The sequence below is a fragment of the Danio aesculapii genome, chromosome 16 (genome assembly GCF_903798145.1).
Source record: "Danio aesculapii chromosome 16, fDanAes4.1, whole genome shotgun sequence".
Classification (NCBI taxonomy): Eukaryota; Metazoa; Chordata; class Actinopteri; order Cypriniformes; family Danionidae; genus Danio; species Danio aesculapii.
The window spans coordinates 51,968,009-51,984,756 of NC_079450.1; the positions used below are offsets into that span (position 1 = coordinate 51,968,009).

The following is a 16,748-nucleotide window of genomic DNA, read 5'->3' on the forward strand; positions in this document are numbered from 1 at the left end:
ATTTTGCCAGGCAACTTTTTTTAAGCAGTGTTGATTGGGCACTTTCCCCACTGAGAATGGGTAACAATTTTTTTATCTGCATACTTTAAATCAGTCATGGGCCTTGTGTCTCATCTGGTTGCCCTCTGATGCCAACAATAATCTCAGTTGCCCCATGTATCATCAGTCATAGGAATTGTTTAATTTAAAATAGTATGGATGATGGTTCATTCTGAAGTTCAGTGTGTGTTTTGTCCAAGGGCACCATGGTTTGTGTGTCGTATGTCCCCATACTTACTGCTTTTGTCATGTTGTGGGGGATGGGTAGAAGTTCAGTGTGTGTTGTCCGACTGCACCATGGTTTGTGTGTCGTATGTCCCCATACTTACTGCTTTTGTCATATGTCCCCATACTTACTGCTTTTGTCATGTTGTGGGGGATGGGTAGAAGTTCAGTGTGTGTTGTCCGTCTGCACCATGGTTTGTGTGTCGTATGTCCCCATACTTACTGCTTTTGTCATATGTCCCCATACTTACTGCTTTTGTCATGTTGTGGGGGATGGGTAGAAGTTCAGTGTGTGTTGTCCGACTGCACCATGGTTTGTGTGTCATATGTCCCCATACTTACTGCTTTTGTCATGTTGTGGGGGATGGGTAGAAGTTCGGTGTAAGTTTTGTCCAACTGCACCAAGGTTTGTGTGCATAATTCATATAGACTAAACACTGCTGCTGTTTGTTATAGTATTTTATTTTTCTATTCACAGATTCAGACCCTGCCTTAGGAGGCCCATCTAAAGGTATGACAATACTAAAACTTTTTTAACTTCAAACCGCATCGTTGGATTTGCCCTTCAATATTTGAACTCTCAGTAGTGATTATTAAACCACACTGAACTGAGCTAAACTGAACTGAACTTAAACACTACAAACTGAACTACACTGTTCCAATTTACTATGACCTTCTATGTGAAGCTGCTTTGACACAATCTACATTGTATAAGCGCTATACAAATAAAGGTGAATTGAATTGAATTGAATTGAAAACCCACATATATCAAAAGTATATATACTTTTGAAACCAAAATGAGTGTTATAAATGTTTAAGATTCAGTTTCGATTGCTTTTGATTGCTTAAATTATAATATTGTGTAAATGACATTGAAATTTACTGTAGGGGTACATGAATTACCATGAATTAATGCATAAATTAATAGAGAATGTTGAATTGCTTCATTCATTAAAATCTCAATTATCAGGAACTAGCATGAGTTCACAATCTTATTCATGACGTCATAGATGAAAACACCTTAAGACATTCACTAAGATGAGTACATCATCATGATTAATAGGTTATTATGCATGATCATGATGTTTTCTTTTTCACAAGAAAACAAGATTTTTAATATCCATTATGGGTAAAGCTATGCTTATGGTACATGTACTGAATTATTATTTTTTCAATCTAGTAAGACTAAATGTGAGAACTAATGTTTTTTATTAATTATGATGAGTTATGATGATAAATGATGAGCATGTATATATGTCTTCTTTATAGCAGCCTGCATGTAAAAGGACAGACCCCCAACACTGGGGTATGTGAATTCTGTTGACATCCAAATACAGTAGTCATCATTAACTAAGCATTAATTTCTCATGACCTCATTGTGTGTGACCCCTCAAGTGGTAACTTGGTCCACTGGAATACTGATAAACAGTGTGTTATTAAAGCGATAGTTCACCCAGAAATAAAAATGTGATGTTTAACTGCTTACCCCCAGGAGTCAGTGATGTAGATGACTTTGTTTCTTCAGTTCACTACACAAACAAAGATTTTTAACTCAAACCGCTGCAGTCTTTGTCATATATGGCAGTCAATGGGTCTCATGGCTTTGAGAGTCAAAAACATGTGCAGACTAAACCAAATACATGCTCTAGCATAGTAGTATTATGTCACTTATTCGTTTACACAGTGCAGAGAGATTTTGGTTGGGACAGCTTATCAGAATGGTAATTACCTGTGCTTAAACTGTTTGTTGCAAACAAATTTTGTTTAGCCGTTGTATTCACAATCTCTGCACTGTGTAAAGAATGAGTGACATATACAGTCTGTATTTGGATGTAAGACTGCTGTATTTGGATGTCAACAAATTTCGCATACTCTGTGCTGTGATTGGCCAGTGTTGTGCTCTGTCCATATATAGCACATATTCATAGGCTACTATGAAGAAGACATGAACATACTTAATATCTCATATTCAGTTCTCACATTAATTGATATACTGTTCTAGCCTGTATGCATGCATGAGGTAATATTGATTATTTTTCTATATTCTATATTTCTATATTTAATAATTCAAAATTTATTGAATTGAAACGTACCATGAGCATAGGTTTATCTACAATGTATAGTAAAGACGTTGTTTTTTTGTGAACAATGAAAATCATGATTGTGCATAATAAACATAAATCATGATAATGTACTCGTCTTAATGTCTTAAGGTGTTTTTCATCCATGAAGTCATGAATGAAAGACTTTGAGCTTGTGTTAGTTCCTGATAATTCATGAGATTCACACTTGCCATGAAGTGTTTCCATGTTTTGAATGTGTATTTTTTTTAAGATCATTGCAAGAAGGACAAATATCACAGCAGGAGGGAAGAGCACGAACAACCTGGTAAAAGCACACAATCATATAAAGAAAGAACACTGTACTAGGGAATTCTTTAGATCAATCATTTTAGCTGGTTTTATAATAAAGGAGGATTTTTTTGCTTTACAGATTTACAGTTTCCACTTGTAGAATAATTTATGAAATGTTTGAGTAACCTATATTCTGATCCATACTATTCATACTGCAGGAATGAAGAAAGCTAGGCAGCCTGTTGTGAACCCACCAGGCACCTCAGATGGTATGATCATCTACCTCACTCAGCCAGCATATCCATTAAGATTTAATTTAATTCATGCAGACCAAGCAATACTACTGTTTGTTATAGGGTTTTATTTGTCTATTCACAGATATCGAGACTTCCTTTGGAGGCTCATCTCAAGGTATGATGAGAATAAAATGTTTTTAACTACTAATCTATATAGGCCTGTCATGATAACATTTTGTTGGTCAATATATTGCCCCATAAAATAATCGCAATAAGTGATATTATTGACATTTTAAGACTGTTTTATGCCAATGAATGTAAAATCATAATATAACAGCATAATAATGCAAGAAGGCCACACACTTTCAATTGATGAACAAAGATTTCATTCATAAATTATTTAGATTATGAAAATTAAGTGTCCAAATATTAGATGCCTTAAACTTGAATAAACAAGAAATTCACATTTTCTTACAAATAGAACAGATTTTTTCTTTTTTTTCCTCTGAAAAATAAGATAACATAAACACTATTGCTGAGAAACACAATCCCTATTTAACATTTATGTTATTGTGTTTTTTATGTAAATATAAATGGTGATGTATTGCATTACCAAAAATTGAGGTCATGTATATTTATTGTGCGATAGGTCGATATATATTGATTATTGTGACAGGTAGGGATGCAACGATTATAGTTTTAGAAAATCAGGTGTAAACTCCTTATTTTTTAAAGTGTTATTTATTGCTGCTCAGTAACCAAATAATACAGCACAAAATAATGATAAACAACTAATAGTCCATTTCCAGTCCAGTAATAATTTTACACTGAAAATAAATAACAGAATAATAAATAAATACATAAATAAAAAATAAGAATAAAAAAAAATTGCTAAGTATTTACCTATTAAAGAGAACAACTGTAGTTAAAGGCACTTGTGATCAACTATATTACAAAATTGTTTGGTATTTTCATTGAGTGTTTTTTTTTTCTTTTTGGACCAGAGTAGAGACTTTGAAAATGTCTATTATAAGCTCTGAACTTTAAGCTAGCACACAGTTTGCAAAACTTTGTTTAGTTGCAGCAGTTTTGTTCCGTGCAGCAGAAACGCTGTGTTGAGAAGACTTTATGATTAATTAAACATGACAAATTAAACGAATTAAATAGTGACAGGCCAAGTCAGGTCTTTAATTTCATTCTTTTATTTACAATTTGATATATGATATATGAGGAATGTAACATTGGGCCAACAGTTAAAACCAATTTTACAAGGATGTAACAAAAAAACTTAATAAATAAATTGCTCCTTTTACTAAAACAAACATGATTAATAAAAAAAGCAGCCCATAATTTTTTACTCTTATGGATTAGTGATCTATACAATAAGACTTGACTAAAGCAAGGGTTGGTAAGAGTGTGGCTGGTTGGGAAAAGAGGGAGAGGAGCTCTGGTCGTCATAGTGTTCACCCCAGGGTTCAGGAACCTGTTTTTCTCTTTTGTAGGGAATCACGAAAATTCTGCTAAAAAAAATCTGGACGATGCTAAAAGGAAGCAGAAACGAGCCTGGTCTTCAACTGAAATTGCAGCAGTACAGAGGCACTTCCGCGACCACATAGCAGGGGGTAAACTCACCACTAAAATTGAATGCCAGCAGTGCAAGAATGCTGAGTATCCAGTTTTGGCTACTCACACACTCCAAAACATTAGGGATTTTGTTAGGAATCGCGGCTTAACCCTAAAAAAGAAACCATCTCATTAGGTGTTTTTGTTTTTTCTTTTTGTTAATAAGTGGAATATTCTTCTGCTGTTGAAGTTTGTTGATGGATTCAATATGCTTTCAGCAATGTTTAGTTTAACTGTTAGGTTTAGGAACAGTTAAAATATTTAAGATCCCCTCTTTACACTTAGAGTGAGAGTGTTTGTTTTTTTCTTTACACTACACAGGATGTTTCTTGATACACAAAATGGTCTTGTGATGGAAAATATTAAGGCCAACTACTGTAATGTTGTTAAAATTAAACTTTGCTCCTTGTTCACAGACTGTGCATACTGTTATACACTGTAAAAAATCTTATGTGCTATTTACTAAAAAAAATATGGGTAACACAATTGCACATATTAGTTAAGTAAATTTCAAGACTTTATTTTTTTTAGCAAAAACCACTTGAATTAATCATGTGAAAATTACAAATTTTTTTGAGTGATAGATGAAGATTTTAAAATTATAAGCAGAATGTGCTTTTTTAATTTAAGCAAATCCACCACCATTTACTCATATTTATTTTTTTTTTACAAAAACCACTTGAATGAAGCATGTGAAATGTGCTTTTATAATATATGCAAATAAATCACCATTTACTCATATTTATTTTTTTTTACAAAAACCACTTGAATGAAGCATGTGAAATGTGCTTTTATAATATATGCAAATAAATCACCATTTACTCAGATTTATTAATGAAAATTACTCATTCATAAAGTGTAAAATATTTAATGTATAATGAAATACATACACAATACATTTTGGCCAAATATCATTTTATTACATGTTACACTGATAACAAAATGGTACAATATGTTAAACAAATCTATATAAAATTTACAGCAATGTTAATCTCTGAGAAAAATACCTTTATCCATTTCATGGAAAATAAAATGTTCTGTCAACTTTCTTTTATAGGAATGGTCACATTTTAGACAAAATTTGACAGAATTAGTGTATTGCATAACATCTAAAACCAGTATAAAAGCCATATCTCAAAATATTAGGAACACAATCAATCAGTCAATGCACTGAAATTTTCCCCAAAAGGTTTTAGCAGTGAATTTGTGTCAAACTTAATATACGTTTCTTTGTAAGTGATTTTTATTTGGAGAATATTTGTATAAATCTAGTTCAGCAATTCTAGATTTTCCAAGCTAGCCATGACTCGCTTATCCTCCAAGACAATGCACAAGTCCTCATGGTTGGTCATCCCTCTGACAGACAGCAATTCTCTGTGCATTCCCACACTGTAAAATAAACATTACGTTTATCATTATTAAATTATGCAGTTGTACATTTCAAATGTTTAAGGTTTACTAAAACACATTAAGGAAATCTATTAAGGAAATAAACCATTTCTTTGTATCTCAGTGAACAGTAATTCTTCATAATGTTTGAGTAGATGTTGCTGACTGACACAAGTACACAAGTATTTTGACTTATAATGGACAGAGTGTTGAAATGTATACTAGTGTACAGACATTTATAAAAACAAACCATGTTTATACAAGGAATAGTGCATTCAACAATGTAGCTATATATTTTTTGTAAGCATGCAAAAATATAAAATGCAGTTTTCTGAAGATCATAAATATCTGAAACGGTTTGAGACAATTACGTTGCACTCCTGGATGAGCTCTTCGTCTTATTTATATAGATAGACCAGCAACAGAGGACGACATCTCTCGTTTCGTCCCTGATTTAATGTGAGGTCTGATGCAAAAAAAAGTGTAGAAATTAGTAATGTTGCCTAATAATAATAATAATACACAAATAACATTATTAAAAATACTTGATGTATGTCACCCATTCTCTTTATCAAAATCTGCCTCAATAAACTGCTCTTCTTTAGTGGGAAAATACTGCAAACGTTTTCTTTGATCTGAAAAATTAAGCAAATAAATATTACTATTTATGTACAGTAATATATATAAACAGTTCATTACATTACATCATCAATGCTGTAAAAGGAACCTTATGAAATGGAAAAGCACTAGCTGTGCATAAACCACATTGAATAGCTAGCTAACTTAGCTTAGCTTAGACTTACCACTTAACAAGCTCACTGTTGTTCGTCCACCCTGCTTAACTGTTGCCTGATCATTGCTGTTAAATATTACAATGCAAATAATTTATTAAATTTCATTATATAATTCAGAATGAACATTGAAGCAAATCAATTTTAAATAGGAATGGGTGGTTAAAAATACCCGTGTATCCCTATATACATCATATGGCAAAAACTAAGCTCCTGAACAAGTTTGAACAGCATGTGTCTTTCCTGAAAGAGCTTAGGCTACTTAAGACAATAAAATGATAAACTGTTAATGCTTACCTCTTAACATGCTCACTGTTGATCTGCTCCTTCAAAATGTCATCTGATCACTGCCGTTGTTGAGATTCAAATGCAAACATCTCAATCAAATCCACATAATTGAGTGAATTTTCTTAAAATAAACGTGAAGCCATCTTTCCTCAATATTATTAGCTTAATTGGTTTCTCAAATTAAGCTTAATAATTGCACTAGTTTGCTTAAAAAATTAAGTGAAATTTAAATCTTAGTTATATTAGCGAAATCTTTTATAAAATCTCAATATTTTATAATAATATAAAATACTATTACTAATACTGTTGTGTATGTGTTAAACCATTGGGCCTCATAGATGAGGTATGTCCCTTTAATACACAGTCTTTACTTTTGTGTATGTGTTAAACCATTGGGCCTCATAGATCAGGTATGTCCCTTTAATACACAGTCTTTACTATTGTGTATGTGTTAAACCATTGGGCCTCATAGATCAGGTATGTCCCTTTAATACACAGTCTTTACTATTGTGTATGTGTTAAACCATTGGGCCTCATAGATGAGGTATGTCCCTTTAATACACAGTCTTTACTATTGTGTATGTGTTAAACCATTGGGCCTCATAGATCAGGTATGTCCCTTTAATACACAGTCTTTACTATTGTGTATGTGTTAAACCATTGGGCCTCATAGATCAGGTATGTCCCTTTAATACACAGTCTTTACTATTGTGTATGTGTTAAACCATTGGGCCTCATAGATCAGGTATGTCCCTTTAATACACAGTCTTTACTATTGTGTATGTGTTAAACCATTGGGCCTCATAGATCAGGTATGTCCCTTTAATACACTCAAATGACACTTTTGTGTGTTGTATAGCTAATGTCCTTAGAAATCACATTAGTCTTTATAATACAGTTTTGTGTCGTAGGCGGGGCTTGTGTGTCAAATTATAAATTGTCCTCATAATTGGGTATATTTTCAGGTTGTTACATTATAGATTGTGTTTTGTGTAAACAAACTTTAAAGTGAAATCTGTGTTGTATGGGTCAAAATAGATTTTTTGATCTTCACCACATCTCTGTACAGCAAGTGAAAAGGGGTGTCCCCCTAATACACCAACACACCAGTTTGGGCTGCAGTGTCCTGTTAATTCACAAAAACCAGTATGTGTGTGTGTGTGTGTGTGTGTGTGTGTGTGTGTGTGTGTGTGTCAGTAACAATCAGCTTAACAATCAGAGATAACATACAGGAACAGACACATTTTACCCATATCACTGTTTGTTTTGGTGTTTTGCAAGATCAGTATTTCCTTCGCATTTCAACAGAAAGCATTAAAGGTCCTATTTCAACATCTGAAATAGTAAAAAAAAAAAATTAATTTCTGAATGAACTATTTATTTCTGAAATCTGAATATATCAATGACAAAAAAATTAAATGAAAACAATTTTCAATCCTGTTTCCTCTTCAAATGAAAGATGCTGCGCTACGAACAAGCTGAGAATGAAAGTCTATCTTGGCAAAAAAACATCTCCCTGTGAGTCCTAATGACAGATTCCATCAGCTTGGAGGATTTCCATCAGCTCCGTGTCTCATCTGTCTGCAGGTTTACCCTACTTTCCTATTGCCCTGTATGTATGAGCCATAATCTCTGCAGCTGGTAGTGACTAAATGCAAACCTGCTAACTCTAATGACTGTAATCCCACAGACAAAGGGATCACCTTCTCTCTCTCTCTCTCTCTCTCTCTCTCTCTCTCTCTCTCTCTCTCTAAACTTCTCCTATGAGTTACAGTACATGCACAACAATGAGAAGACACTTATAACAGGCCTGAGACACACATCTTTTGTCTCCTAGCTGCACCACACCTCACTCAAAAGCTCGTCTTACCTTCATTTCTGCTTATATTCATAGCATTTATTTTCCACAAGATCCGTGTTTTTCTGAACTGTGTGCCTCCCACAGGAGAGGTTCATGTTGTGTTTTTGAGTCTCCAGTGTGATAGGAACAAACTGCATTTGATGGAAACAAAACTGCTGAAACTGGAGTACCTCAGGGTTCTGTCTTGAGACCTTTTCTGTTCAGTTTTATTAGGACAAATAATGGAAAACATCCAGATTGATTGGCATCGCCATGAAAAAGACACCAAAATCTACCTTTTTTTGCTGTATCATTGAGTAATTGAAACCCAAAAAGCCCTATTTTACTTGGCATTAACACCAACATTAAAAAAAATATAATATAATTAAGTTGTCCCGAAAGCAAATCTCAAGAATTGTGTAATTCAGCTAATTTTAAACGAGTAGTTTGAACAAGCAGCTATTTTTTTTTGTGTGTAGTCTCTGTACTTACAAATGACAATTTTATTTACACTACCTGACAAAAGTCTTGTCGCCTATCCAAGTTTTAGGAACAACAAATAATAACTTGACTTCTAGTAGATCATTTGGTATCAGAAGTGGCTTTTATGAAAGGTAAAGGCCTCTAGATTACACTTATTTTACCAAAATAAAATATGATCATGCCTTGATTTTTAATGATTTCATTAGGACAGTAAGGTCTGACTTTGCTTAGACAAAAGTCTTGTCACTTAACATAAATAATGTCCAGTATAGAATATAAAGTCATGCTGCAGTGGATATTGTGTCTGACTCCATCATGAGCTTGGAGGACTGCATCCATACATCTCTGCAATGACTCAAATCACTTATTAATAAAGTCATCTGGAATGGCAAAGAAAGGGTTCTTGCAGGACTCGCAGAGTTCATCAAGATCCTTTGCATTCATCTTCAGTGCCTCCTCCTTCATCTTACCCCAGACATGCTCAATAATGTTCATGTCTGGTGACTGGGCTGGCCAATCCTGGAGCACTTTGACCTTCTTTGCTTTCAGGAACTTTGATGTGGAGGCTGAAGTATAAGGAGGAGTGCTATCCTGCTGAAGAATTTGCCCTCTCCTGTGGTTTGTAATGTAACGGGCAGCACTAATGTCTTGATACCTCAGACTGTTGATGTTGCCATCCACTCTGCAGATCTCTCGCACGCCCCCATACTGAATGTAACCCCAAACCATGATTTTTTCTTCACCAAACTTGACTGATTTCTGTGAGAATCTTGGGTTCATGCTGGTTCCAGTAGGTCTTCTGCAGTATTTGTGATGATTGGGATGCAGTTCAACAGAGGATTCATCAGAAAAATCTACCTTCTGCCACTTTTCCAAATGATCAACTAGAAGTCAAGTTATTATTTAATTTTCTTACAACTGGGATCGACGACAAGACTCTTGTCAGGTAGTGTACATTTAATTCTTTAATTAATCTTTTTTTAAATTTTCCTTATTTTGACAATCCAAGTTTAAAGTTTAGACTTTCCTTTCGGTTGTATATTCCATATATTTTTATATTTATCTTTTAGTTTTATACCTAAAAACCTTCAGAGAACAAGTGGTTTGGAGAATGGATGATTTTTAAAATGGGTTTTTGTTTGGTGTCCTTTCCCTATATTGTCTCCACATAGAGTACTTTGAATTGTGAATGAAATGTGTTATATAAATAAACCTGCTTTTCCTTGACTGTCACTTCCAAGCAAAGATGTATATTATAGAAATTATAGTTTTTCTCTAAATACCATTGGTTGCAGTCTGGTTAACCTCAAATGCGCAGAAATACTACAAAGAACCAAAAAATATGATTTTCATAAAGATAACTATTTGGAAAGAAAATAAAATGTTTGTTTTGAACTCTTTGGCCCACATGAAATCGTATAATGAATGTGTTGTACAGTCTCGCAGATGTGTGTGTACAGTACACACTTTTTGCTGGAACACCATTTTGGTGTGAAAACAAACATTAATTATCAGTTTTTGGGCAAGTTTGGCTTCAGTAAGATCTTTATATACTTTGATTGTCATTGTTTTTAACATTCATGATGTTGTGAAGGATCTGTGACACAGACTAGAGTAAATTCAGTTACACATCATAAAAATTAATTATGTTTTACAATAAACATTTGAGATGTAATAATATTTCATTCGTTCATTTTCCTTCGGCTTGTTCCTTATATATATTAGGGGTTTCCACTGCAGAATGAACCAAAAAATATTCCGGCATACATTTTACGCAGCGGATGCCCTTCTAGCTGCAACCCAGTAGTGGGAAACACCCATACACTCTCATATTCATACACTCTTAACACTACAGCCAATTTAGTTCATCCACTTCACCTGTAGCCCATGGAGCACCCAGAGGAAACCCACACCAACACAGGGAGAACATGCAAACTCCACACAGAAATGCAAATTGGCCCAGCTGGGACTTGAACCAGCGACCTTCTTGCTGTGAGGCAAAGGTGCTAACCACTGAGCCACCATGTTGCCCATGTAATATTTTTGACAGCTTTATTGTTTTTACTGTACACTCTATGAAATGTTAGGTTGTTATCACCCAATGTTGAGTTATAGATGGATAAACCGAATGTCGGGCTAATTGTTTTCAGTTAACTTTAAACACTTTAAATAATTTTTTTTCACCCCACAGTTCGTCCATATTTAACCCAACATTAGGTTACAACATTGGGTTATGAATAACTATACTAAATATTTGTGTACTTGTAGGCACCCTGATGTGAAAACAACATCAAATTGACATTAAGCATGATGCCAAAAACATGGTACGGTGGCTCAGTCTCATCAAGAAGGTTGCTGGTTTGAGTCCCGGCTGGGCCAGTTGGCATTTCTGTGTGGAGTTTGCATGTTCTCCCCAATGTTGGTGTGGGTTTCCTCCAAAGACATGCGGTATAGGTGAAATGAATAAACTAAATTTGCCGTAGTGAACGAGTGTGAATGTGAGATATCATATTGGGGATAAGTTGGCGGTTCAAAACACTGTGGCAACCTCTGATGAACAAAGGGACTTAGCAGAAGGAAAACGAATGAATAAATTATGTCAAAAAAACACATTGAAAATGCTAATCTGTTTAATGGAGCTTGACATCCACTTGACATCCATACATTGATAGTCTTTTGACTACCAAAATAATAACAAAAAGTAATCTAATATAATATAAGAACAGTTAATTTACATTCATCTAAAAGCTATTACAAATGACAAATTTACACTCCATTTTGTCTCCCTTTCCATCCACCTATTTTTATGTGCATTTTGGAGATGTGCATAAAAACGGTTAATTGAAACACCAAGATGTGCATAAGTTTTGAGAATGTGCAAAAGAAACGTACACACATAACTGAGTAGCATAAACTTTTATTCGATAAGAATAGATGCGCATAAACTGCGATGGAAACACTTTTACCAAACAAATTCCAGTATGTGCATAAAAAAAGTCTACAAAGTGTATGTGTCAGCATAGTGGCAGTATGAAAAGCAATACTAACCTCCTATGCTAATGAGGGAGAGATCATCACAAGTAGGTGGGGCTTTCCCCCTCTGATGACACGTCCAAAGGGAGAATAAAGGGAGACTGTTTTTATCAAGTGTGATTATAAAGAATAGAATTAATACATTTTTACCATTATGGGCTTGCTATATTCACACACTTCTGCCTAACAACTGAGTTTAAACCCCTTATAAGTATGATTTTTGCACAGTAGGTCCCATTTAAATTGACATATAACATTGGTCTGAAAAAATAGTCCTGAAATCCAGTGGTCTCCAACATTTTTATAACGTTTGACAATTTTGTCAACCGCAGCCCATGGCGGGAGGGTTGCTAGCCGATCATCAACTTTTTTCCCAGAGGATGACAAGCCGACAAAACATTTCTGCAACTCTGATACAATTTTTATTTATGGAGAAAATAAAAAGCACTGCAGTACTTTTTCTGAGATAATTAGTCCACTGAAATGTGTGTATCCAGCCTGATCTCACGAGAAAACGTAAGTATTTCACGTTTTGACAGTTTAGTGGCTAATTCGTACGAATTCGTACGAGTTCAGTCGTACGAAATGGTACGATTTTAAAAAGGAGGCGTGGCACCTAACCCCGTCCCTAAACCCAACCGTCATTGGAGGATGAGCAAATCATACTAAATTGTACGAATTAGATCGTACGAATTCGTACGAATTAGCCACTAAAAAAAAAGTTACGAATTGTGGTGAGATTGTGTTGGTGTATCTCATACAAAGCATAAAGCTGATTGGTCAGTTCTTGTCACGTGACTTGCGGCACGCTCGTGTCATTCCTCGCACCTCCATTGGAAATAACCAACTTGCATGCGAATGTGTGAACGGTCGTCGTCATTTGCAATCTCCAGCAGTTGATCTTCTTGCACAGACGTGTTGGATTCACCTGATTTGTTGACAAATGGGTTACGGATCCATTCCTTGGCAGTTCGCGGGTCCTTCACTGGGGGTTTTCGTTTTCGCAAAGAAACTTTCCAAAGACATCTGTTTCTTACTCATTTTGCTAGCTTGTGGGTTAAATTTTGGCACTCGAGTGACCATAATGTAACTGAGGGAATACAGTCATTTTTCAAAATAAAGGATTTTACAAAATAAAAGATTTTTCAGACTTAGATAATAAATAAAATAGAAATAATTAATGATTTCTTGAGTGACCCGGTACTAATTGATCAACAGACCGGTACCAGTCTGTGGCTTGGTGGTTGAGGACCACTGCTGTAATCGATTATGTGTTTTATGATGCCAATTTTAGGTGTCAAATCAAGGTAGTCAATTGACATTAAATTGATTTGCATGTCTGTCTTGCAATGTAATTCCTCGGCACTAACACTGAGACTCAGGGATTTGCTCTGGGAAACAATGTCACTTTCCTTCAGCGTTTCTCCAATTCCATAAATCTCTTCATCTGGAAAAAATGCCTCAGAGAAACGAAAGGGAAAAGGTCCCGTGGAATAGCCGGCGGCCCTCCAGTCCGCGATTGGAAAACGCATTAGAGACTCTTTTGACGATTGTGTCAGAACTCACTTTACCAACCAGCAGAGCAGAACAGAGAGATCGTTCACCTCTATCCAAGACAGCCAGAGTCTCAGAAATAGACTCAACCAGTGCCTTGTGATTTCATCTGTCTTCTCCTACCATCTTAAAGAAGACTCTGCAGCTTTGATCCAAACTTCAGCTTCTGAGCTGACTGCCTTCCACATAGCAAATGTGTACAGTGTGAAGTATTAAACTGTCCAAGAAGATGCTAAATCATTTCACATAATGACTTTGAGAGACTGTTCAGTAATTGATGAGAATATGCCTACTCTATGATGACTGAAATCCCCAAATGGCCTTAATCAAGCGTTTCTCTATCCCCCGTCCTCACACCCCACTTATCTGCACGTTTTGGATGTCTCTTTTATTAACACACCTGACTTAGAGCTCATTGGAAGAGCTCCATTAAGTAACTGTTTTCTGACTGACACATCCCTACAAAGTGTACACTGTTCCCTACCCAGGTAACAACAAATTTTGGCCTAGATTTGGCATAAAACTGCATAGCAGGCATTTATCTGGCTTGGGCATACAGCATGTGGGAAAAATATGGCCCAGATTTGACAGAGGTGGCACCGTCTTTAAGGTGATACGCAAGACATGAACCAGATGACAAATGTAGTATTTGGCCCAGATGTTAAAAATTGATATGTATTCGCAAGATATTTGGCCTATCTTGACCCACATTTAAAATACATTCAAATTTTTTTTGAGTAAAGAAATATTTTGATGCACAGCCATTTCCATTTTCCTGTTTGCATCTTCTGATGCCTTCTTTTTAATCCAGGAAACAATCCAGATTTATTAATCTATTGTTTCCTGTATGTTGCAAAATAACCAAATTTAACCCACATTACATATGATTTATTAATCAAATTATTTTACAAATTATATTATTATTAACCATTACAAATGATTACCATTATTAATGCGCCTAAAGCGCAATGCTTCATGGGTTTATCAATTTCATTGCAGTCGTGACACACCAAATAATGACAATGGCCAAACATGGTCCATTTGCCCAGTTCAGCCCGAGTCATGGGTTATTAACTTGGCTGAGACTAGGCCCAGATATGGTCCATGTTTGGGCCTCATATGGAAGCCAGACTTGGGCCCAATCCCAATTCTATTTTTGTGCTCCTACCCCTACCCCTTCCCCTTTGCCCTTAAAACCAAGTGTGAAGGGGAAGGGCTTCAGAATTTACCCCTAAGAATTGGGACAGCACTACAGCACCTGCACACGTCATCATATGTCATCGTGATCTCTTGCTTCATATGAGATCAGACGATCGCGACTGCTGTAGTTATTCCAGTTGTGTTCTTTTTTGGTATTTATCTTCAGGAAATCACTGAAGGCATATATTATGTTATCATAACAATATAATGTGTCAATAAGATTGTAGCTATACTGCGCATTTACACAGTGGCCATATTCATTTATGTAAACACATCAAAAACAGCATTAACAATATAGCAGACACTGTAAATGCTCATTCCCAGCCACTAGACTGTTCTGACAGGGGATTCGAGTGTCATCGAGTGTCAGAATGCGTGGAACTGCTATACAGAAGTTATTATTAGGGATTATAGATCGCAAAATTTAACGGTTTTTATTTTAACGTTTTTTTTTTAAACATGTGCTTGTTTGTTGTAAAATTTTGTAATAATGACAAAAAATACTAATGTGTGGATCTCCTTACTTCCGGGTTCAGTAATACTGCCGTTGTAGCGGGTGTATTCTGGGAAATTTCCTTACCCCTTGGTTTCTGGTGTGGTCCTGAAAAATCTTCGTTCTAAGGGATATTCAACCCTTCCCCTTAGCCCTACGCCTTCAAGCTAAAGAGAATTGGCACACCCCTACCCCTTGACGTGAATGAGCAAAACGAGGGGTAAGGGGAAGGGCTAAGGGGTAGAATTAGGATTGGGTCATGGTCCAGTCATGTGCTGTAACTCACTGCGGCATGTGGGCCAAGAAAAAGCTGATTGTGTGAGCCAGAGCTGGGCCAAAGAAATTTTGTTTTGTGGGTAGTCTCTTTCTGAGCACGAGAAACATTTATTTAACTTTCGAATGTTCATTAACAGATTCTTATTAGAGAAGCGTGAAGTGTGACATACATACCTCCGTAAATAAATACAATATAATTTCACATATCATACTCATTGGCTCGAGATTTTGAAAAAATTGGCTCGAGACATAGGAAAAAAGATTCTAATGGCGGCGCCCACTCAAACGTGAAGAATAAGGTCAATCAGCCTGATTTCACGAGGAAAAGCATCTATTTTATGTTTTGTCAGTTTAGGGGCTAATTCAGACAAATTTATGATTTCGTACAAATTTACGTATGATTTTAAAATGGAGGCGTGGCAACAAACCCCACCCCTAAACCCAACAGTCATTGGGTTATGAGCAAATCGTACTAAATTGTACAAAGATCATCCAAATTCATATGAATTAACCACTAAATCCAAAAGTTACGAATTGCTGTGAGATCGTGTTGGGTCAATAAGGTGGTATCATTTTCACAGTGAAATACAACTTTTACTTCTTACTCGCACTTTGAGTAGTGTTTATAACAGACACTTTTACTCTACTTGCTTTACATTTTTTTTTGGCCAAGTAATGGTACTTTTACTTGAGTATGATTTTTTATTTTCTGTGTCAATTTGGGGGTTAATTTCTGATGAATGTGGGAAAGTGATGCGCGCAGCACCGACACTGACCGAGAGAGCGAGTGAGCGCAACACCATCTTCATAGTCTGCCAACAATGACTGATCTCGCTTCTCCGTGGCGTTTTGACACAAAAATACACGTCCAAATTTACCCCCCCCCCAAAAAAAAAAAAAAACTGCCACTGGGTGATCCTCCAG

General features: G+C 35.6%; 1 long non-coding RNA gene across 1 annotated transcript; it reads left to right on the forward strand.

Moving 5' to 3' along the window:
• The first annotated feature begins 746 nt into the window (after positions 1–746).
• On the forward strand, positions 747–3,030 carry LOC130243101 (uncharacterized). Its single transcript, XR_008839119.1, has 4 exons — positions 747–775; positions 2,599–2,652; positions 2,837–2,887; positions 2,997–3,030. It is a non-coding gene; the product is annotated as an uncharacterized LOC130243101 (long non-coding RNA).
• The last annotated feature ends 13,718 nt before the right edge of the window (positions 3,031–16,748 follow it).